This window comes from Pezoporus occidentalis, unplaced genomic scaffold (genome assembly GCF_034315485.1).
Source record: "Pezoporus occidentalis ecotype Australia unplaced genomic scaffold, CSIRO_AGI_Poc_V1 ctg57, whole genome shotgun sequence".
NCBI classification, from domain to species: Eukaryota; Metazoa; Chordata; class Aves; order Psittaciformes; family Psittacidae; genus Pezoporus; species Pezoporus occidentalis.
This window is the reverse complement of record NW_026915910.1, coordinates 740,392-763,237: the sequence shown is the minus strand read 5'-3', so window position 1 is coordinate 763,237 and position 22,846 is coordinate 740,392. Positions and strand designations below refer to the sequence as shown.

General features: G+C 38.6%; 1 long non-coding RNA gene across 1 annotated transcript in view; it reads right to left on the bottom strand.

Moving 5' to 3' along the window:
• Positions 1-244: 244 nt before the first annotated feature.
• LOC134173921 (uncharacterized) overlaps positions 245-22,846 on the bottom strand; it is a 66,202-nt gene continuing 43,600 nt past the window's right edge. Inside the window, exon 3 of the long non-coding RNA XR_009968439.1 lies at positions 245-678. This is a non-coding gene — a long non-coding RNA (uncharacterized LOC134173921). The remainder of the gene's footprint in view (positions 679-22,846) is intronic.

Genomic DNA, 22,846 nt, shown 5'->3' with positions numbered 1-22,846 from the left:
ATAAGGAGAATCGCCTATATAAGAAGACTTGTCTTAAAACAGGTGCCTCAGATCAGGAAGGATGATCCTCAAAGTGCAAGTGTGCCTTCAGTGAGCATACAGGCATCTTGGATGACTAGTTTTAAACAGATCATTTATTTTTAAGGGACTAAAATTAAGAGATATATTTCACACAGCAGTAGTTTCCCATAACTGTCCATTCAAAGCTCTTCATCTTTGACATGAAGGGAACACCAGATGATGATAAGGATGTTTATTCCTCCATTCTTTATCTTTCTAAGGAGTGCTAGTGTGGTAGGGATAACACGAACCAATGGCAGTGGTAGCATTTGAATACAGAGGTTGCTGGAGTGAGATAAGCAAACTCACTTTTCATAGCCAGCCAGATACATCAGCTAGTAGGAACAGAAGCAATTTATTTCCCTTAGATAAAAAATATTCTGTTAAAAACACTTTTGAAAGATATTTATATGAAACTTCTCACTGACAGAATTCTAGTCAAAAGTCTATTCATCTTTTCCTAAGAGAGGTATCTAAGATAGTGCAGATGAATCACCTTCTGAAGGTACCTGTCTCTGAAGACTTCCATTCAGACATTCTTCTTTGTCAGTTTTGGGTGAGGTGAAGCTCTGGCAACTGCTGCTTTTAACCCTAGTAATGAAAGTGGCTGGTGACAAACTGGAGAGAAGAGAAAAAATAAAAGATATTTTGTTACAGGTGATATGGAAACACCAGGATAAACTAAGAAATAATTAACAAATAAACACTACCACCTGGGATAATATTCAAGAAAAGGTCCTAGGTTTTCAGCTTCCTGAAGAGATAAAGCTCACTGTTCTGGGAAATCTAACATTAAAGAGATTTAAATGCCAGAAGTAACGTGTCCTTGAAAAACTCCAGAAAAAAAAAAAAAAAAATCTAGAAATAGAACGCTTCAGATCTGATTCTCATTTACACTAAAAAAATTTTTATCACATTTACAGTGTGACCTGGCCTCATAGTAGGTGTAATTCCACCTACTTCCCACTAATTCCTAAAATGGTGTCAAGTTTTTTGAGGCCGGGATTTCCAACTTCCCAAATAAGAGGCTGGCTTGAAAATATGAATGAGCAAGTAGCTATGAAGAGAATATTAAGGCCCACAAGAGCTCCAATACATTCAGTAAATTGCAGTTGTCTTTTGTTATTACATGCAAACAAAACATTTATCAAACTACAATATTGTATATTCTGTTCAACAGAAGCTGTCATCATGTAAATGTTCCTCATACAGAAACAAATGATTGCAGGTTCCAAATATTTTTATAATTATCTTCAGGTACTGTAACATTCAACAATATCCAGGCTAATGTTTCAGTTCTGTGAATTTCTAGCCCATACAGCCTCAGAGACCATAAACAAACAATGGAACTTAGGAGAAGAAATTAATACTGCTTGGCACTGATTTATTACCTCCTATTTTTTACCTGTTTTCATAAGAAATCAATGTTTATGCAATTACGTTGAGTATGTGTGTAGGTATTAAATTAGTCTTACCAAAACAGTAAGGTTGAGAGTAATCTCATGTAACTTTTGGTTGCTGAAATCGTGGATATAACCATTTGAGCTCAATACCCCAGCTTCACTTCATAGGAAGCAGAGGGTAATGATCACTGTATATTGTGATTTATTCAATCTATTTTAGACTTTTTATGTAAACTATTTTAGACTTTTATTGTAGGAAGAGACAAATCTTCCTATAGAAATATCTATTTCTCTCCATTGACCAGATAGAGAAATGAGATGTATAAGAAGCCCAAGTGTGGACTAAAGCAAAAAATTTGGTTAAAGTGCAATCCTACCAGCTATGCTGACTAGGCTTAACTCATGCTAACTGCTACTTGATGTCACATTTTTTCTCTCACTCCTGTTCTTAACTGACCACCTTGATTTCTTAGAACCCTGATTGCTTATCATCAGGCTTCATTACCCTGGGTGGTCAGTGGATTATTTGTCTAAATAGGCCAGTTTCAAAAGTAAAATCTAACAGTTTTTTAGTAAGAGATTTGAGGGAAGAGAAACTGAGTTTTCCCCTTTATAAATATTTCTTGCAGATATTTATACAAAAAAGCTGGCAACGTAACTCGACAAGAAGATATAGAGGTAGTCCTGATAAAGCTTTCAAATGGTTTTCAGTCATGCCTGAAATACCTCTCTCAAAGGTATTTGACTAAATCTCACTATATTTTGGCTCAAAAGCTTACATTATGTGGTAGTAATAAGGGTGCATAGGAGCTCAGTTAAATTCTGCCTCACTGAAATGTAACAGTGCAGTAGGTCTTAGGAAGATATTCACAACAGGAGTTGTTTGCATTGGAATTGCCCCAGAATACAACCTTTTGCTAAAAGGCTATTTAACATTACTTATTTATTATCTAGCCTATGATATGAAATGTGTGATAGATTGGTAGAATAACAAAATAACAGGGAGGGATCCTTAGGTGTTTCTAAGGCAAAACTAGATGGCTTGCTGAAAAATATGTTTAGCTCTAGCTGTTTGAAGAAGATCTTTGGCCTGAGTGACAGCTGGGAGAAGGATTTGCATTCCCTGATCATGTTTTTTTGTAGGCCTGTGTAGAACTGTATTAAGCCAATGATTACAATCAAAGCTAATGGTTTTTGGACTTTGCATGATTATCTATAAGACTCAAGGAGGAATTTTTATCCTGCTGCCAAGTTTTCATTTTTTTCTTTCCTTTCCCCCCCCTTCAGAAGTTACAGAAATAAGTAGCAGCTGGATATTGGATAGGTCACTGATTTGGTACAGAGAATTCTCACAGGTGTCTGAGTGGTTTATTTTCTTACACACTTAGGTCATATTTGTTTTGAGATATGTATTTGAGAAAGAGTTTTGTCCTAGATTATTCTGAAAGGGCCTTTTGCTTTTCACTTTCTTCTTCAGTAGCAGATACATCTCTTTAGCTGACACATAATCAGTTTTCTTCTTTCATATGGATGTTGGACACCTTGATCTCTCTCTATACTGTCATACTTCTCAGGTTTTTGAGGACTGAAGAATTCATTACAATTAAATATGTAGGTTATTGAGATAAAGTATAATTTTCTGATAGGCTTGAAGTCAGATTAGGTGACCTAATGGTTCCCCTTGCCTTTGTTTCCTGTGAAACCATAGACTATTCAGAATGTCTGCATATTAGGAATGGATGAATTTCATCAATGCTTAAATTTGGTGGGGAACAATGGTTAATCAGATCTACTGATCTGCAGTAAAGCAATCCAGATACTTCAAAATTGTGCTACTAAACCAGACAGGGACTGAATTACACCAAATGTTGTAAATGAAGAAATTTCTTTTGACTTCAGTACATTTTGGACCACCTCCCAGGTCTTAAAACACACAGTGCGATTGCATTATCACAATCTTTCAAATAAGTAAAGTTGTTTAATGATGCCATCTTTGTTCCACATTGCAATTTCTGCTAGTGAACTAGTCGGGAAGAGAAAACCAATTAGAAAAGCTTCTTACTTGATGTCGTCTCAAGGTCTTGTTTATTTCTACTGCAATTTGTTATTTCTAAGTTAGTTAGAGGAGTCAAAAATCTAACCAATAGTGCAGCAGGTTCTTGCATTTGGTGTTCCATTTCATTCAAGATACACTATATTCCTCAGCCTTTTTTTTTTTTTTTTCATTTTATAAAAAAGGTTTTAACTACACATATTCAAAACATTACTGGAGTAATTTTCTAAATTAATAAATTGTCTTTTCTTCCTCATTGACTCTCAAATCTGAATTTATCTGTGCATTTTCCTGTTCTTTGTTTCAGTGACCTCTTTCACCTTATCGTACTCGCCATAATTGTTTGACTTATCTGTCAGTGAGAACTCTTCTTTATCTCAACCATAATTACTTCACTGAGCATTAAAGTGAAAAGACCACTTTCTTCTTGTTGTTTAGCTTTTCCAGATGTCAAGTTATTTACAAAGCCTTTGGATTAGTAATGTTATGACGAGAATTTTGGTAAATTATATGTGAGAGAATTAAGCCCATTATAATCTCTAATTCTCATTTGTCCTGAAACATTGTTTTCTCTTCGCAGTTTCCTAAGCATTGCAGTAGCAGTTTATTACTGTTTCAAAGTGTTCTGCCTATGACATTCTGCTTAATGATAGCAGGATATGTGACCCAACCAATGATACATTTTTTTTCTGACAAGCTACTAGAATTTCAAATGTTTTGATCTCTTTCTTTTTTAAAGGCATGAAACTAATATGAATGTGGCTGTTCATTCTATCACTCTTAACAGGACTTAAGTCTTTGATTCCTTCCAGTAATAAATAAAAATGGTTTCTTTGACAATACTCCTCTGAGAAGTGTCTGAAATTTACTCAGTTGAGTCAGTTTTATGAATTTATCTTTAGTCAGTGAAATAAAATCCTGAACTGTGGTCTCATATGTGTTAATTTTGGATGCTAATTGCTGTCAGTTGCAAAGCTAAAAAGATATTGAAAAATCAGATATAGGTGATTTTAGACACTAGATTTATCCCACTTAATTTTAAGCATCTTCTAGACATGTCTGTCTTATCTGACTTCTGAGGAAGAGTAGCTGACACCTTAAGCAGACTTGAGGTGAGCCAAATTGCTCTCAGGGGAAGTTGCCTTATAGTGACCTTAAACGGAGCCTACAGCAAAAAGTATCCCACCTCCCCAGCTCTGCTGTATGCCTTCATGTAGGTGGGATGAGTTTGGGCCTATGTGTACAGCATAGCAAAGTCCTTACCTAGTGGCTCTCCTTCCTCTATAATTGATTGATTACAAGATTGCTTTCTGTAAAGAGTCTCTTTTGCCCTTCTTCCCCCACATAACTATTTGTGTCTGACATAGCCAAGCAGCTATAGGACCTGAAATAGTAGCATTGCGAAAACAGTTCCTCCAAATTTCTTCTTCCCAGATGGGTACCATTTACATTGTTTTCCTGCTTGAGAAGATACAAATCTATAACTGAGAAAATTTATTTATTATTTACTATTTATCTGGGATTATGAGAAAGATCCTAGGAATTTATTAATCCACTCATGTGAGTACTCATGTCTAGACCACTGAAGTAGGTAAAAATTACAATTTATTTTTTTTTAAATAATTTCATCTTACTTTTATTTGGCTTATTTATATACAATTCAGTTATAAACAGCTAACCCGAATTACATGGTTTTCCACTAATTTCAGTTTTTGTCCCAGTGCCGCAAGAGATTTTTAGTAGAGCCTTTAAACATAACTTGAGCCTTAAATTCTGGCTCTTAGAATGCTAAAAGAATCCTGGTGTACTGTAAACATTAGTTATGCTCACTGAATTTTATGAAACTAAACACTGTAATGTGCTTGTGCATAAGATACATGTCTTTGGCATTTCTTTGATGACCAAAGAAGTCACCACCGTAAGATATTATAACCTGGCAGTGGGTGACTGCCAGATGCAACTCCAGAAAATTTGGTATGTTATTTGCAATAATTAACATGAGTGCCATTGTTTTCTAGTAAAATAGAACCAGAGAATCACAGGATACTTTTGACAGGAACACAAGGACTATCTGTAAATAACTGTGGCTAAAGATCTTGGTAGTCTAGAAGCAGTGCAATAGCTTACACAATCTTGTAAGTATCTCACAGCATTTACTGCTTCCATTCTTCATTTCTACAGGATTAGGAATGCACAGTCCTTTAAAAATGCACAATTCTTTACAAAAGAGGCACCTACTTTCTGTAATGATGCTATAGTGTTTGTTATATTTTCTAATGAACAGCATTTAGCAATTTTAGTCAACAGTATAGAATCAATTAGAATAAGCAAAGAGAAAGATTTTGAAATCTCTAAATAAATCTCTAAAGACAGAAGAGCCTGAACATTAAGGATGAAATCTAGTCAATGGACTGTCTTTACCAAACTGTTCTGTAGTTAACATTTCTCTAGAGTCTGAGTTCTTATACTGCACCTCATGATGTAAGGTCAGACTAAAAGTGTACCCCCAAAAACCACATTCCATGAATTATAATGGAGCACCTGCCCCATTGCTGTCTGATCTTCAGAGGAATGTGCTGAGCCATTGTCACATTTTAAAATTTTCACAATTTTCTCTCCATCTGTTCTCCTGCTGGTTTTTTACTGTGGTATCCACTCTGTGACATTCCTTGGAGCAGTGTTAATCTGAAGTTCCAATTTTCCATCACAGTCACCAGCACACATTAAGATGTGTTGAACCAGCAAAAAACATCAGGCAGCACAGATGCTAAATTTTCCTGATATGGAATTTTTTATTCTGAAGATGGATGTTTTTTTGAGACTGAGGAATGAAACTTATGGAAAGGTTTCCTGTTTCATATGAGAACTACAGTGAATCAAATCAGGGAATGTTTTTTTCATTAAAAATTAAATTTAAAATTTTTGTAACTTAAAATGAAACCGAATGAAATTTTTTCTTTTTTTTTTTTTAAACCAAAAGGTATCCAACAACTTTAGTTAGTTAGAAAAGATAAATGTTTTTAAAGTCCATAGTATTTTCAAGTCTGTTAAGAAAGGTTGTATAATTTTTTCCCTATTGAGATAATAGGAGCTCCTAAAACTGCCCTTACAGTTCTATAAATGCAGAAGAGGGTCACATTGCAAGAGTGCAAGCTCACTGCCCTAGACTTCAAAAGAGCAGACTTTGGCCTCTTCAGGAACATGCTTCGGAAGGTTCCATGGGATACAGCCCTAGAGGGCAGAGGGGCCCAAGACTGTTGGTTGATATTAAAGGATCACCTGCTACAAGCTCAGGAGTGTTGCATCCCAACCAGAAGGAAGTGCAGCAGGAGGGCCAGGAGACCTCCTTGGATGGATAAGGAGCTGCTGAGGAAAATTCAATTGAAAAAAGAGGCTTTTAATAAGTGGAAGCAAAGACAGGTGGCCTGGGAACAGTACAGGGATGTTGTCCGAGAAGCTAGGGACCAGGTTAGGAAAGCTAAGGCCCACTTAGAATTAAACTTAGCTAGAGGTATTAAAGATAACAGGAAGAGAATCTACAGGTACATAGCAAATAAAAAACAGACTAGGGAGAATGTAGGCCCCCTCAGGAAGCTCTCGGGAGAACTGGCTACACAGGATTTGGAGAAGGCTGAGGTTCTGAATGACTTCTTTGCCTCGGTCTTCACTGGCAAAGGCTCTGACTGCACCACCCAAGTCTTGGAAGGCAGATACAGGGACTGTGAGAATGAAGACCTTGCGCCCACTGTAGGAGAGGAACTGGTTTGAGACCATCTTAAAAATCTGAACGTGCACAAATCCATGGGTCCTGATGAGATCCATCCGCGGGTCCTGAAGGAGCTGGTGAATGAATTTGCGAAGCTGCTGGACATCATATTTGAGAAATCATGGCAGTCAGGTGAAGTTCCCGATGACTGGAAATGGGAAATATAACCCCCATTTTCAAGAAGGGAAAAATGGATGACCCGGGGAATTACAGACCAGTCAGTCTCACCTCTGTGCCTGGCAAAATCTTGGACCAGATTCTCCTGGAAGGCCTGCTAAGGCACATGAAAATCAACAAGGTACTTGGTGACAGCCAGCATGGCTTCACTAAGGGGAAAACCTGCCTCACCAATTTGGTGGTCTTCTATGATGGGGTTACAGAACTGATGGACAGGGGTAGAGCAGTTAATGTCATCTACCTGGACTTGTGTAAAGCGTTCGACACTGTCCTACACAACATCCTTGTCTCTAAATTGGAGCGACATCAATTTGATGGATGGACCACTTGGTGGATAAAGAACTGGCTGAGTGGCCACACGCAAAGAGTTGTGGTCAATGGCTCAATGTCCGGCTGGAGACCAGTAATGAGTGGTGTCCCTCAGGGATCGGTGTTGGGACCGGTCTTGTTCAACATCTTCATCGCTGACATGGACAGTGGGATTGAGTGCGCCCTCAGCAAGTTTGCCGATGACACCAAGCTGTGTGGTTCGGTTGATACTCTGGAGGGAAGGAATGCCATCCAGAGGGACCTTGACACTCTTGTGAGGTGGGCTGATGCCAACCTCATGAAGTTTATCCATGACAAGTTCAAGGTCCTACACCTGGGTCGGAGCAATACCAGGCACAGCTACAGGTTGGGCAGAGAAGAGATTCAGAGCAGCCCTGTGGAGAAGGACGTGGGGGTGCTGGTCAATGAGAAACTTAACATGAGCCGGCTTCAGTGTGCATTTGCAGCCCAGAAAGCCAACCGTATCCTGGGCTGCATCAAAAGGAGTTTGACCAGCAGGTTGAAGGAGGTGATCCTGCCCCTCTACTCTGCTCTTGTGAGACCTCACCTGGAGTATTGTGTGCAGTTCTGGTGTCCTCAACATAAAAAGAACATGGAACTGTTGGAACAAGTCCAGAGGAGGGGCACGAGGATGATCAGGGGACTGGAGCACCTCCCGTATGAAGACAGGCTGAGGAAGCTGGGGCTGTTCAGCCTGGAGAAGAGAAGGTTGTGTGGAGACCACGTAGCAGCCTTCCGGCATCTGAAGGGGGCCTATATGGATGCTGGAGAGGGACTCTTCATTAGGGACTGTATTGACAGGACAAGGGGTAATGGGTTAAAACTTCAACAGGGGAAGTTTAGGTTGGATATAAGAAGGAAATTCTTTCCTGTTAGGGAGGTGAGGCACTGGAATAGGTTGCCCAGGGAGGTTGTGAATGCTCCATCCCTGGCAGTGTTCAAGACCAGGTTGGACGAGGCCTTGGGTGATATGATTAAGCATAAGGTGTCCTTGCCCACGGCAGGGGGCTTGGGACTTGATGATCTTAAGGTCCTTTCCAACCCTAACGATTCTGTGATTCTATGATTGCCATGCTGAGCAGGATACAAAGTTCCACACCAGCATTTTTCCCACCTCAACAATGTAATAGTAGACCTCAAATATAGTATTTGAAAATCCAGCCCTAAACTCTTAAAAAAATACTAGGATATATTGCTTTATTTCAATGGCTAACTTTTTGTGTTAAATTAACATAATTTAATCTTAGAAGCATTGTAGTCAAGTGAAAAGATTTAACCCTTACATAGTACTGATTTCTTACCTTGTAATAAAAGTTTAAGAAGAAATAGTAAGCTTTTATGCTCGAAATAGAAAATTAGCAGGTCTGTGGTATTGACTTGGAATCAGCACTGAAGTTTTTTTCATGTACAGCTCACGCCTTGTTTAATTTATTAGCACAATGTTTGAGTGCCTTGCCACCACCAAGGTTTGGTAACATTATACCTATACTCAGAAATGGAAAAAGAAAACATTCTTACACTTACAGATTGATTGCTTTCATTAGGTTTAATTAGTTTCCTTAGCACTTGTAAAGAGACCTGTGGCTGGTATTTAACTGGTTGGGTGTCTTACACCGTTAGTGAAAGAGGACTGTAAACAGAGAAGATTCAGCAGTTGCTTAAAATAAAAATACTTAATTCTCTTGTGAAAGCTCTTGTAAAGCTCAACATGTTATAAATTTTCTGGTAAAAAGCAGAGTATCTTCTTCTGGAATATTTGTGCCATCTGATTGGGAGTCTGTGATGCTTCTAGGCAGTATTCTGAAGAAGAGACAGATTAAGTTGTTGCATGTTTGCAGGGTGAGTTATGGTACAGAAATAATTTTTACCTTTTGAACATGTAAGCTTTTATGACATATATCCATGTCTGCTTATATTATGGTAGTAATGGTATGTTTCCATATTCTCTTGAAATGAGGCTGAAGCCCATATATATATATATATACACACGCATATATATGGAGAATGAGTACAATGAGTATGTATGTATACAGACATATATACACATATATAATGGTATTGCAACTAATAAAATTTCTGTAAGTGTTAAAATCATATAATGCACCATTTAAAATTATTCTTCTTTATATTTCTTTAAATAGTTCAAAGAGTGAAGGCTTCTCTTCCTTATTTTCCCAACGGCAACAGAGTGAAAATCATTTTGAGCAGCCAGTGAGAAAAGATAACTTTCCCAGACATTTGAGATGCTTTCCTTATGTCTCGTTGGCTGAATCTGGGTTATGAAACATAATGGGGCCTTAAGACATGAGAAATGCCAGTCAGCAAATCCTTTACCACAGCTTCCCTTGAATGCAAAGGAATACTGGGTGCAAAGTTTCATTTTAAATCAGGTTACCTAGACTGGTGCTGAAACTTTTGAAGACATAAGCTATTATCTTCATCTAGATGTGGACTCAGCTGCAGCTATTAATTTTCTTCAAGTCAGAAGTAACTTAAGCTTTTTATAATCTGATATTTTCTGAAATGTTTGAAATTAGCCTGATGATGAGCAGAAACGCCTCATTAAAAAAAAAAAAAACAGCGAAAAGAAAAAAGAAGAAAAGAAAAAAAACATAGTTGCAGCTGGTCTGGAGAACATATTATGCCTCTGTCCATGTAAATTGTTCGTTTATGTCAATATTACAGGATTTTGGTGGAGACCTCTGTGGAATCTCACTGCTGCTGCCTCTGATTTACTTTTTTTTTTCATGCATGAAATAGTGTTGTTCAAGGGCAGACAGTTTGGCAATAAACAAGCGTTACAAACACAGGGAAAAGGGATAGGTCATTTTATACCAAATTTAGCGGCTCATTTAGGGAGATAAAAAAAAAGTGAAATAAGTGTTATATCCATTAAAATCCTCCTCTGTTGTGTCAGTCGTTTGGGAGAAAGAATGTACAAGAAAGCTATTGACTTTGCTCTTTCCTTTGGGAGAAACACAGATGTGGAAGAACAATTTTTAACACCTAAGTGAGGCAGCTTATGAACTGTGTCTATGTTTGTTCAAAGCTTTCCAAAAATTGAGTACTTTTCCATTGAATTCACATAATAACTCAGGCTCTGATTCAACACAGCTTTTAAAAATGGAGTAGTTCCTCATCTGTTTAAAATTATAGTTGTACTATGCACTGTATTTCTCTGGGGTCTTATTTAAGATTTTACTATTCTTGTAATTCTTACATATATATTTATACAAACTACCCTCTTTATTTTAGCACTTTACAATTTTCTGTGTGGAAGTCTTGTTTTTGAAAGATGTGATTGCAAAAGGCAATGACAGCATAAGATTTTTCTCACCTTGTTCTACCAGCTGGATTTTTCCTTGTCTTAGAAGAGCTGCCACTCATTGCAACTGACTAATGTGGTCTAATATGGTCTTACAAATTGTTGAATTTTGCCCTGTTTATTGAGGTTGTGGATAATGTTAGCAAACAATGTTATTTTTTTCACGATGATTTTGAGAGCTGCATGTTTCCACTAGGAACAGAACACTGAAATGCAAGACTGTCAGAAAAGCCAACTTGTGCCTGTTCTTGCATGTAGTCTTAACTTCACAGGTAGTCTCAAAGATACTAAATATACGCACTATCCCCAAGCTGTTGATACAATTTCCCCATCCACTTTCAAACACTGTTGATGGCAACAAAAATATGACAAAAACTGCATTACCCCCCGCCCCCCCCCCAAAAAAAAAAAAAAACAAAAAAACTCTGCAAATTTTGGAGTAAAACAAAGGTGGTCTGCCCCAGCCATTGCTAGTACAGGCTGGGCAATCATTATCTTGCTTTAGAACTGCGCCCTTCCCAGTGGTCTGAGAGCCAAGAAAAATGCAAAAGACTCAAACACATAGCCATCATCATTATTTTAATAGTAATGCAGACCAGTCTATCTGCACTTCATCCAAACACAAAGAAGCTGGTAAATCACTGAAGTATATATTTCCTGTAGACGGGGTTGGAGAAGGATGTTTCACAGGGCTGACACTATGGAAATCATCAGAAGCCCAGTGGAACGTGTGTGGAGGCAAAACACTCTGACTTTCACACCAACACAAGCAATCAGGCAACACTGAACTATTTTTGTGGAAATAGAATATTACCCATTTATGAATTCCAGATGGGAAGTGACAGCTGTCTTGTTGATGACATCATTCCCCTTGACACTGGAGGATGAAAAGCAAAAACTGAGAGCACATGTGAAGTATGTCAACAGTGATGACAGTACTGGGCAAAAAAATGTAGACAGGTTGGGCAAAATGATCTCCATAATGACTAACACAAATAAGGTCAAGTATACATTAAAACAAAGGGGTAGCCACAGGATAGTGGTTTAGAAGTTCATCTGCAGGATATTCTCTGTCATCTCTGTCCTACTTTGTGAGCTAAATACAAAACCAACATAACAGGAATCATGTGATTATTAGGAGATTTTATGTAACAAGAAAATTATTTATGATTTCAAGATTTTCAAAAAGCCAAAAATAAGCCACTTTTTCTTTTTCTGTAAATTTTGAGAACCTCATCAAGCCCTCTTTAGATTACTTTGGTTTTGGGGCATGGCAGGGGAGGGAGTTGGTGTTTGTTGTGGTGATTTTGGGTTTGGGGGTTTAGGTTTTTTGTGTTTAGTTTTGAAATAATTTTGAGGGAAAAAAGTCCTACAACTGAAGAAAGGGAAACATTTTCACAGGCAAAAAGGGGTTATGGAAACTTCTTCCCTCTTAATATTAAGAGATAAAAGATTTAGACAAGGAATTTGGTACTGGAATGGCCTACTATACTAAAAATGAAATGGGATTTTTTGTGTCATCTTTATCCAAAGCTAAAATATTCTGAAATCATGGGCTCAGTGGAATTTAGGAAAGATTAATAGTTCTTGCAGTTCAATTATGAAAACCTTAACAATGGTCTGGTTACCAAGGAAATTCTCTGAATAGCAAAGAACTCTTGAATAATGTCATTTTATAGTTGTATTTCAATGTCTAATTCCCAAAGACAAGACTGGTGCAAGTGGTGATTCAAAGAAGACTTGCATTTCTAGTGTATAATAGATGAAAGAAAGATAGGGAGAAGAGAAATCTTGGAGAAGATTGCTTTGCTGAATAAATTTTGACTTTGTCACTAAACTTTTGTGAGTGGCAGACCTTTAGAGATAAAACAGTATGTGAAGGTACCATCTGCAAGAACTGGGCGGTTGGTGGATGTCTCTTGTTGAGCTACAGCCATCAAAAGTGAGGCTGAGGGCCCTAGACACTCAATTCTAAGGAATCTTTTCCTTTGGCAGACACAGACAAATGGTCTCTTGCAAATGCTGTATTGCAGGAAGGAACCTCTGAATTTCAGGCAAATCTGAGTTTCTTTCTTTTCTCCTTTCTCAAATCTTCATTTTAGCCTTTGGTTAACTTTTTTTGCAGCTCACATGCTACTATATTTTAAGCCTGGAATTTGTTGTGATTTCTTATGCTATTATCACTCTATTAGAGAAACAGTCAGAAAGATGCTGTGACTGTTTTGTCTTTCATCTTCAGTTTCTGGTCACTCTAAAGCACAGACAAGAATTTCTGTCTGTTTAACAAACTTTCCAAGGAATAAACAGTGTCTCCATTACATGCAAACCCCTGAATTAAGGGCATGCATTTTCAGACACTTTCAAAGATAGATTACTGAAGAATTTGTTGGAGAACACATCAGTTCTGTAAGAAGTCTACAATATTATTTTAAAACAGTATTAGCTTACGCCCTTACTAATCTGTAAAATTTACCAGGACTTTTTTGTCAAACACTTAATGAGAATTCCCTCAGCTGTAGTATTTCCAGGTGGTAGATCATACAGTTTTGTACAAAGGCCCTCATTTTATCTAGTCATTACCCCCATCTCACAAGCTCTGTAAAACTGCCATTGGCCTATCTGTACTGTTCATAATACTGATCTACTGTGCACCTCTGCACTGAGGTTCTCTCCCACCAGTGCTCCTTGTTTTCTTAAGCCTGCTAACAACTTGATACTGGGTAATGAGATCATCTCAGGGTTGTGATGGATGGCTTTAGGCACAACTGTGCTGAACTGCTTTTAATACGCTGTCATGATGGCTGTACCATTGGCACTGTTGGTGCCCCAGCTTAGCTCACCATATAGATCCTGCCTTCTGGAAGTGAATTATGCCAAGCTCTTATCAAGCTGTAGCACAGGCGGTATGCTAACAAGCCACAACTGTGTCACAAGCTGCTGATGACAAGTCATTGTAACTAGTAGCATGATATGTAAGTATAATGGCTGGTATATCTGTGTTGTTGCCACATGAGGCATTTAGGACAGTACCAGAACATTCAAGATGGAAGATGATTATTATGACCAAAAGGGGAATGATTCCGCCCTTTAGGGATGGTTCATATTGTACCATTATTATGATCACATTACCTCCATGCTTTGTAGTTTTAATATCAAACTCCAAAGACAGGTGTCCCCTCTGTTCCTTCCACGTAAGAACAGGGGTACATGAGGGCACCTATGACTATTTCTGGTGCTGTCCTCTGATTATCCTCTGTTGTCATGATGCCATAGTCCCAGTATGATAACCACGTTTCTCCTACACGTGTGCCTGCAGTTGACTCAAGATCATCTAACCCTTCTTGTTTGTCTGGTTTGACATTGTTATAAAGAGAACTGTTTGCATTCACAATTTATTTGTGGGACAATGAGGGATTCAGAAACCTTTTGTTAAGACCCCTTTCACAACATACTACCCAAGGACACACACCAACCCCTTAGTTATATGCTGGGCCTGTGCTGGTAAGAAAACATCAGATGTAAATGCTAAACATCACACTTTGAAGGTTCATGCTTCAGCTTCTGCTCCTGCCCAAGTACAACGGATACGAGAACAGCTTTCAGTGCCAGTGAGTTCAGACTAAAGGTGAAGTACAAGTGTTCACCAACAGAAGTGTCCTCAACATAAAAAGGACATAGAACTGCTGTCACAACTCCAGAGGAGGGCCATGAGGATGATCATGGGGCTGGAGCACCTCCCATATGAAGACAGGCTGGGTCTGTTCAGCCTGGAGAAGAGAAGGCTGTGTGGAGACCTCATAGCAGCCTTCCAGTATCTGAAGGGGGGCTATAAGGATGCTGGGGAGGGACTCTTCATTAGGGACTGTAGTGATAGGACAAGGGTTAGCGGGTAAAAACTTCAACAGGGGAAGTTTAGATTGGATATAAGGAAGAAGTTCTTTATTGTACGGGTGGTGAGGCACTGGAATGGGCTGCCCAAGGAAGCTGTGAATTCTCCATCCGTGGCGGTGTTCAAGGCCAGGTTGGACAGAGCCCTGGATGACATGGTTTAGTGTGAGGTGTCCCTGCCTGTGGCAGGGGGGTTGTAACTAGATGATGTTAAGGTCCTTTCCAACCCTAACTATTCTATGATTCTATGATTCTAATTCCTACAGTCAATTCCCACTTCGGCATGACTCTTCACATCCCAGAGCCAGATCCCAATGCTCCAGCATGTACTTTCCTTACAATATCTCCCACATATATGACATTTTTCTTTAAAGATGTTTTTCTTAGGATATATAATTTATGTTAATTTGATAATTTTATCCTGCCATGGCTACAGTGAAGGAGAAAAAGTACTGATAGAGTTATAGACACTCCTAGCATGCACTGAGCCCAAACTCAGATGCAAACTACGAAACACATAAATACTTTTCTGTTTCTGAGTGTAAAAACTACTTACTGATAGTGCCTGCAAGCAAAATTTATTGATTATTGAGTCAGGTTATTCCAGTTATAGGTAAGCCCTGGAATCTATGGTATATCCAGGAGCACCCCAGGGACAGTCTGCTACATGAGGGACTAATAATCAAGAGAGAGTTTGAACAGGAAAGGCAGCAGCTTTTAGGAGACCCAGATCACGTTATTTGTAAATCACAGTTAAGAAAATATTTTCATAGATAACCTACTGGGGCCATCTGGAATACTGCAGAACCCGCAGAGATTAAATACATCCCCTCTAGACAGTGGCTTTTGTCAGGTTTCCTGGAGTAATTTACAGATAACATAAATGCAGTTCTGGTTTTGCTGTTAAAAGCATCCTGGTTAAAGCACTACTGTAAGGGTGGGACTGGAGATCTGCCTTTACAGGCATCTGCTCTGCCTAGCCATGTGACGAGTCTAGGCACACTGGGGAAGAGGCATTGCTAATGTTTTCTTGGGCTAGATCCATACCCATGGTCACCTGTAAAGTGTCAATTACCTAGCCTTTGCACTCTGTTGTGATATCCCTAGAGGCATAAGCTACACATTTTTCCTTCCTTCCAGCTCTTTCCTTTTCACCCATCTTCTGAGAGAGAAGGTATTACCATCCCTCAGGTGATGACTTCTGAAACACTTTGTTTTAGAGGCAAGAGTGCTTTACTTCTTCACCTGCCTCGGACTGCCATTGCTGACTTTATAGGCCTCCTTCAGATTTTTTTAACCTTCATCTTGCACAGTTTTCTAGTCTTCCTATAATTTGTCAGGCAGCAATTTACAACTGTAGGTGTAGATTTTGGGAAAAGTTCCAAATATTCCAGTCGTGTGTGATTTCTGTTTACAATAAGTACACAGGTGTCCTCTGGGGATCAGGTCGTTGCTAGAGTGATGCCATCATATTACAAATGTAAAAGGCTTTCAAAGTATAAATTTGAAAGATCTTTGTTCTGTTTGTCTCATGGAAATTCTGATGAAGGGCTCTGTGAATGAGGGAAATTTGACTCATGCTGAGTGGCTGATTCACAGTTCTTCACATAGAGAAGCTTCTGGGTGATATCTTGGCTGAATGAGAGAACACTCTGCAGTGCACTGTGAAGGCTGAGTGCCTCAGAGGTATTGTTTCCTGGTTGGAGAGAGCACTCCCTGTCGTGCCATAGTGACAGGTAGTCCAAGGAAAATACAGTGTGGGCAACACAAAATAAAACAAAGAAATGTAGTTCACATCAATTGGTGATCCTCATAGAATGCTTTTTCTCTGTGACTGGTTTGTGGCTACTATCAGTATCATCAGTAGGAGTTTTCTTGACAGCCACAGGCCTGAAAAGCAAGACCAGCTCTGGGTTTGCAGAAGCCTGATCAGGAGCTACATTATAAGAGTAAAAGTAAAAATTGCCACCAGCTAGTAAAAGTGAATGTATGACCCTGTCTTGACTTTTGATTTTCCTGTTCTTGACTCTGGATTGATATCTATTTAATCCTAAAAGACTTTTCATCTTGTTCTTGGTCTGATGCAGACATTGGTTTCTTCGTCCTGACATTGTATCTGACTCAGACTACATCCTTTGCATTTTTCTCTCTTTAGGCCCATAACCCTTGCTATGACTGAAGAAACAGTAGATAGTGAGAGCAAAGGCCTTCTTATGATTTAGAAAACATTCTTCTATATCAAAGTCATATGGTCATAAAAGGGTTCAATCTTTTGGAATCCAGTGACCCTATAAAACCACCTATTTCCCATGAGTCTTGCAGCTAACTCCCCACCTTTTTAAAATGCATCTGTCAATTAAAATTTCTCATATAACTTTAATTTAAAAAAACAGTAACAATCTGTTGAGCACATCTGATAATGACTGCACCCTATATTTAAGTCTTTATAATTGAGTTGCACTGCACCCTGCAGCTATACATTGGCAGACTATTTTTGTAAAATACATGATTTCCTGCCACTGCATAGCTTCCTCTTTTAGACTGATCAAAGTCAAATGTATCAGTATAGATCCAGGGGTACTACAAATGCAAACAAACCCTGTGAGATTCATGCAAGTAGTTAAATACAAAGGGCAATAAAAGTATAAAAAGGTTCTTACATTAATTTTTTGAAAGACTTGATATTTTCAAGTAGCTCTTTTTCTGTTATTGATTTAAAGAAATTAGACTGTAGAAAGCAATAAAAATAAAGTCATAGTTCTCTAAGTATTCTCCATATTTTGCTTTGGACTCATATCTCACACAGATCTACATCTCTTTGTGCTTAACTTGTTTACTTAAACAATGAATTATCCTTGAGTACAAGATTTGTGTAGCATTTCCATGGTCAGGCACTTTTTGGTATTATTAGAACAAAGATGTCTTAGTGGTGCAGTATGGTGGTAATCACTGAAAAATGCGGTCTTTCCTTGTCATCATGTTTTCCTTGCCATTTTGTTTAGAGCTAAACAGGAAAAAAAGCAGCTATGTTCAGTTCATTCTCTCAGTTTCTCCTCTTTTTGAGAAAGATGAGGAACAAACAAATAAGAAAAAAGAATGGTGAAAGGTGACGTTAAACTGGTGACAGGAAGCATTCGTAACACAGAGACTGTAATACTGTAGGAAATTCATCTTTAGCAGGACAGTGTCCCTCAGAGATTCTGGATAAACTCAGCTGGGAATAAAGATTAGGAGAAGGTGAAGGAAGGATGCTTGCGCTTTAGGTTCTGTCTACAATAGTATTTTATTCTTGTTGCTATGGTCTTTCTGGTAATGTACTCCAAAGTGCTCTGTTTTCTATCAAACGCTGTGTTCTATCACTGTAGTGAGGCTGTGGCTTCACCACCCTGCCTGCATCATCCTGCATCACTTTTATGATGGATGCTATATGCCATATTGCAAAAACTGAAAAACTTTTAAAAATGTGTACTAAGTAGCATGGACTGAGGTGAGTTGGCTGGGGCTAGAATAAAAAGATTTCTTGCCAAAAATATGTGATACAAAGGTGAGGAGTGTGAAAATCTGGAAGTCTTTTAATAAGAAAAAGGGCAGCTGCTCTAGACAAGCCATTGATTCTTCATTTGTTTTGCACTAAATCAAGACTACTGTCGTGGTTTAAACCCAGGCAGAGCTACATCACTCACTCCCCGCCCTCCCTCTTCTTGACCTCCCCCTACTCCCAGAGGGACGGAGAAGAGAATCGAAAAGAATGCAACTCCCACGGGTTGAGATAAGAACAGTTTAGTAACTAAGGTATAACACAAATCACTACTGCTACCACCAAGAATAATAATGATAAAGGAAATAACAAGGGAAGAGAATACATCATCTCACCACCAGCCGACTGATAACTCCCCCCCCCCAGCCCAACCAAGCTCTGACCGATACCTCCTCCAACCCTGCAGTCCACCAGCCCTTCCGGGTAACTCTCCGCTACCTCCTGGGCATGATGTGCTGTGGTATGGAATACCTCTTTGGTCAGTTTGGGTCAGGTGTCCTGTCTCTGCTTCCTCCCGGCTTCCCCTCCTCCCTGGCAGAGCATGAGGCTCACAAAGTCCTTGGCCAAACCAAAACATCCTTGTTATCAGCTCTGTTCCCAGGCCGAAAATCAAAACATTGCACTGCACCAGCTACCAAGAAGGAGAAAAATGACTGCTACTGCTGAACCCAGGACAACTACTTAGACTAGCGTATTAAAAGAGAGAAGTTTATCTATGGTGGGAGTAAGGGTTGCTATAAATGCAGGATTCTGAGATTCTATATTTCAGCTGAGATACTCTAGATCTATTAGTCAGATAATTGTCATTAAGAATAGGGTAAAATTTCTTTTATATATATCTATATACACGTTTTAGCACTTGCAGTATCTTATTTCTGACTTTGATTGCTGCTACCCACAGATATTTACCTTAAACCTAAATACATACATCTTCACCTGTTTCCCTGTGAAGCCTGCCTAGCAGTGAAACACGTCAAGCAGGGTCAAGGTGCATTATTTCCACAGAGGTTTTGGATCAGTATAGGATACATGTATCCTCAAAGTACTGAGCAGGCAGTTTGCAGAATGAGGCTGCTTTCCAAGCCTAAGAAGATAGACTAAGATGAGGTATCAGACTACACTTTTAGCTGGAGGTAGCAAGCATAGGTCTATGAACTAGAGGTGAGATGTTGCCTGTGTGAAGTCCAGATATTCAGAAAGCCAAGTCCAGTGACTGAAGGATGCTGTATTTACACCTTCCACAGGTTTTATATATTTGATCACATGGTATTCCTTTAGTTATCAAACCATCATATGCCTATCCTGCATTCTGTGATTAGTTAATTACTTCATTTAAATGTAGAAGACTTTAGCACTCAAAGCTAATTATTGCTGACTTTCTCGGTTTGGTTTGTGCACCAGCCATATAACTTTGAATTCTGCATTTGGATGTTTCTCAGCTAATACTTTTTTCTCTGTGAAACACATTTTCTCTGGCTGATATAAGCCAGATCCCAATATCCTTTGCTGAGTAGCCTGCTTAGTCATATATGCAACTAAGCAGCTTTTCAGATTGTGTCACCTCACCTACTTATTAGTTTTCGCATATTTGCATCATGGTGAATACAGCTAGACTTCTCTACTTTTCAAAAATGCATAGTATTACCTCTCTGCACACAGGATATAGGCACCCAAATCTATTGAAATGTGATGGGCTTAATAAGCACGACTTTTTAGGCTCTTTTGAAAATCCAGGCAATAACTGAGTCATAAGCTGTGTATAACTGGGAGCATTACTTTCAGATGTAGCAACCTGATTTTTTTTATCTGCACTGATATATAAGCGGACTTATCTTTCAAAGACACTGAGCTCTGATTAGCCACACACAGGAGTTAATGAAATTCTTGACCTATTATTATAAATATTACTATTAGAGTGCTTTTATTCCACTCTGCATTGTCCTAGTATCATATAAACACAGAAAGGACAGATCCCTCCCCAGGCAGTTTATAATGTCAATAGCTTTGCCTGTGCAAGTCTAAAAACATGTTACTTATGTATAAAGTTTACAAATGTAATTTTGTGTATAGAAATCATTAACTATTTCTGTAGGGCTACTGAGAATATGTTTTAAAGCAATATAAAGGTCTCCCTAAGAAAGAAACCTGAACCAAAACAGATTTGTATGCAGAGTTTTGATAGGCCCATTGTTATAAATAATGCAGACTTCTTCAATATGAATATACTGTACATAGAAAGCTCATTTTCCTTGTGCACTGTTCAGGCCAGTTATCACAAATGCATAAAATGTAAATATGATGTATTATAATGTGATTAGGATGAATAGTGAGGATTTTATGTTCTATTAGCTTTTTAATGCAATACTTTTATTGAAGTTGATTTAGCCAGCCTGCTATGATCCTCGTTAGGTGCCTGCAAGACTGAAAATGAGTGGATGTCCAGAGTAACAAGTGTTTGTATGATGCTTATACTGTGCTGTGTTTGAACCACAGAAGGAAACAACTGATTAATTACATCAAAACAACTTCTCAGTCATCAAATTATTAGGCTGGATTGCTTGATCCATATTAGTTAGACCTGGAGCTGGATTTCGAAAGACTCCAATATTTAGAGTCATTTCAGTGCTGGCTTCATCTTCATGTTAATTTCTTAAACCTCAGCTTTTGGTATTGGCCATAATATACACCCAATGCCCTGGTTTTGTGCAGGACTTTCTCCACACTAGTGGAATATGGTTGTATTTTTGTCATCTGCTGAAGTAATACCCTCATTCCAGGTCTGCCAATGGGAGTCAGGAGGGGTTATATGGCTATACCAAGTTCACTAATGCACAATCAGGACAAAGGAAGAGGATGCTTCACTTACTTCTCACTCAGTTCAGGAAATATTCCTGCCTTCTTGAGCACCCCTAAGCATGACACAGTTCTGTACTATCCCAAATGCTTATGCTTGCTTTACAGACTCGTTTATGTCCTCTACTAATTTTTGGAATATCTCATAATTGAAATAGCAGGTTTTGTACTTGCACATCTGTATACCTTCAGCTGAATGGGAGGCAGATCTATAAATTTAAATCCTACTTCAAGGTGATGGCTTTTCATGAAGATGTGAAGAACTGCAGATGCATGCAAATGAATGTACTTATATTATGCGAGTAATGTAAGGAAAGCACTGATGTAGGAAGCTTTACATGGCATAGATGTAGTGTGTGCTCCGAAGGGCAAGGAAACATTTTGGTTTTGGGTAAAAATCTTCGACTTTGTTCCCAATTTGCATCTGTAAAATGTAAATTAAAGATCTGTACTTCAGAGTGGTACTCTAAGAAGAGCTTTAAGATATGCAAACAGTATGCTACACTGGTCAAACAATTAAAGCTGGAGATTGGAATGGGAATGGAAGGCTCCCTATTACTGATGCAGAAGGATGTGACAGCAGGTTTGCATGAGTTGGAGAAGATTTTGTGCCTAAAATGAAGGAAAGCTGTAAGAACTTCATCAGTTTTCAGATGATAATCACTAAATCTGCAGTTGGTTTTTTTTGATGTGATATGCACCATGTAGCTGTTGATTTCTGATGTGAAGGTGCACAACACTCCTATTGCTCTGTGCCATCTTCCTACTTTGATGCCTGGCAAGATGAGATTCCCTCACAAGGACTTTAGATTGGAAACCTACGATTTCTTCCATCTTCCCTTCATTAGTAGGATTTCGCCCTCTAACCAATTTATAGGTACTTATGATATACAGTCCGGACATTATCTTGCTGTCCAGAAAAACTGCAGATATTTGTACATATTATGATATTTCAGGGAGCTGTTCTGTGCAATGTCACTTTTGAAATCTCAGCTATCAGGGAAATTGAGGGGTGAAACTCAGATATGCTCTCAGATATTGTCACTGGTGCAGAATATCCTATCATATTCACCTTATGCCACCAGAGGTCCTATTTAAATCATTGCGTATACTTAGAGAAAAAGCTATTGATATGAGAACTCCGATAAGAACCCAGCTGTTGGGAAAAGTATTAAAATAATCACAAGCTGCACGTTAATAGAGGAGCAGAATAAGTTTTTTTTGTAGCTCTACCTCTATGTATTCACTAGAAGATTAGCTGTTGTTAGTAGAAGAGCAGAATTTAATTGCTCTAATTGTGTAACACAGAATACCAAATCCTCTGTGTGCACTCTGCTGGAATTGAGACTACAGCTGCCATTGACTTGAACTGGGCCACAATTTCAACTGTTGTTTTTAATACTTCTCATTTTTTTTAATGGATATAAATTGGTCACTTCTGACATCAGTTGGC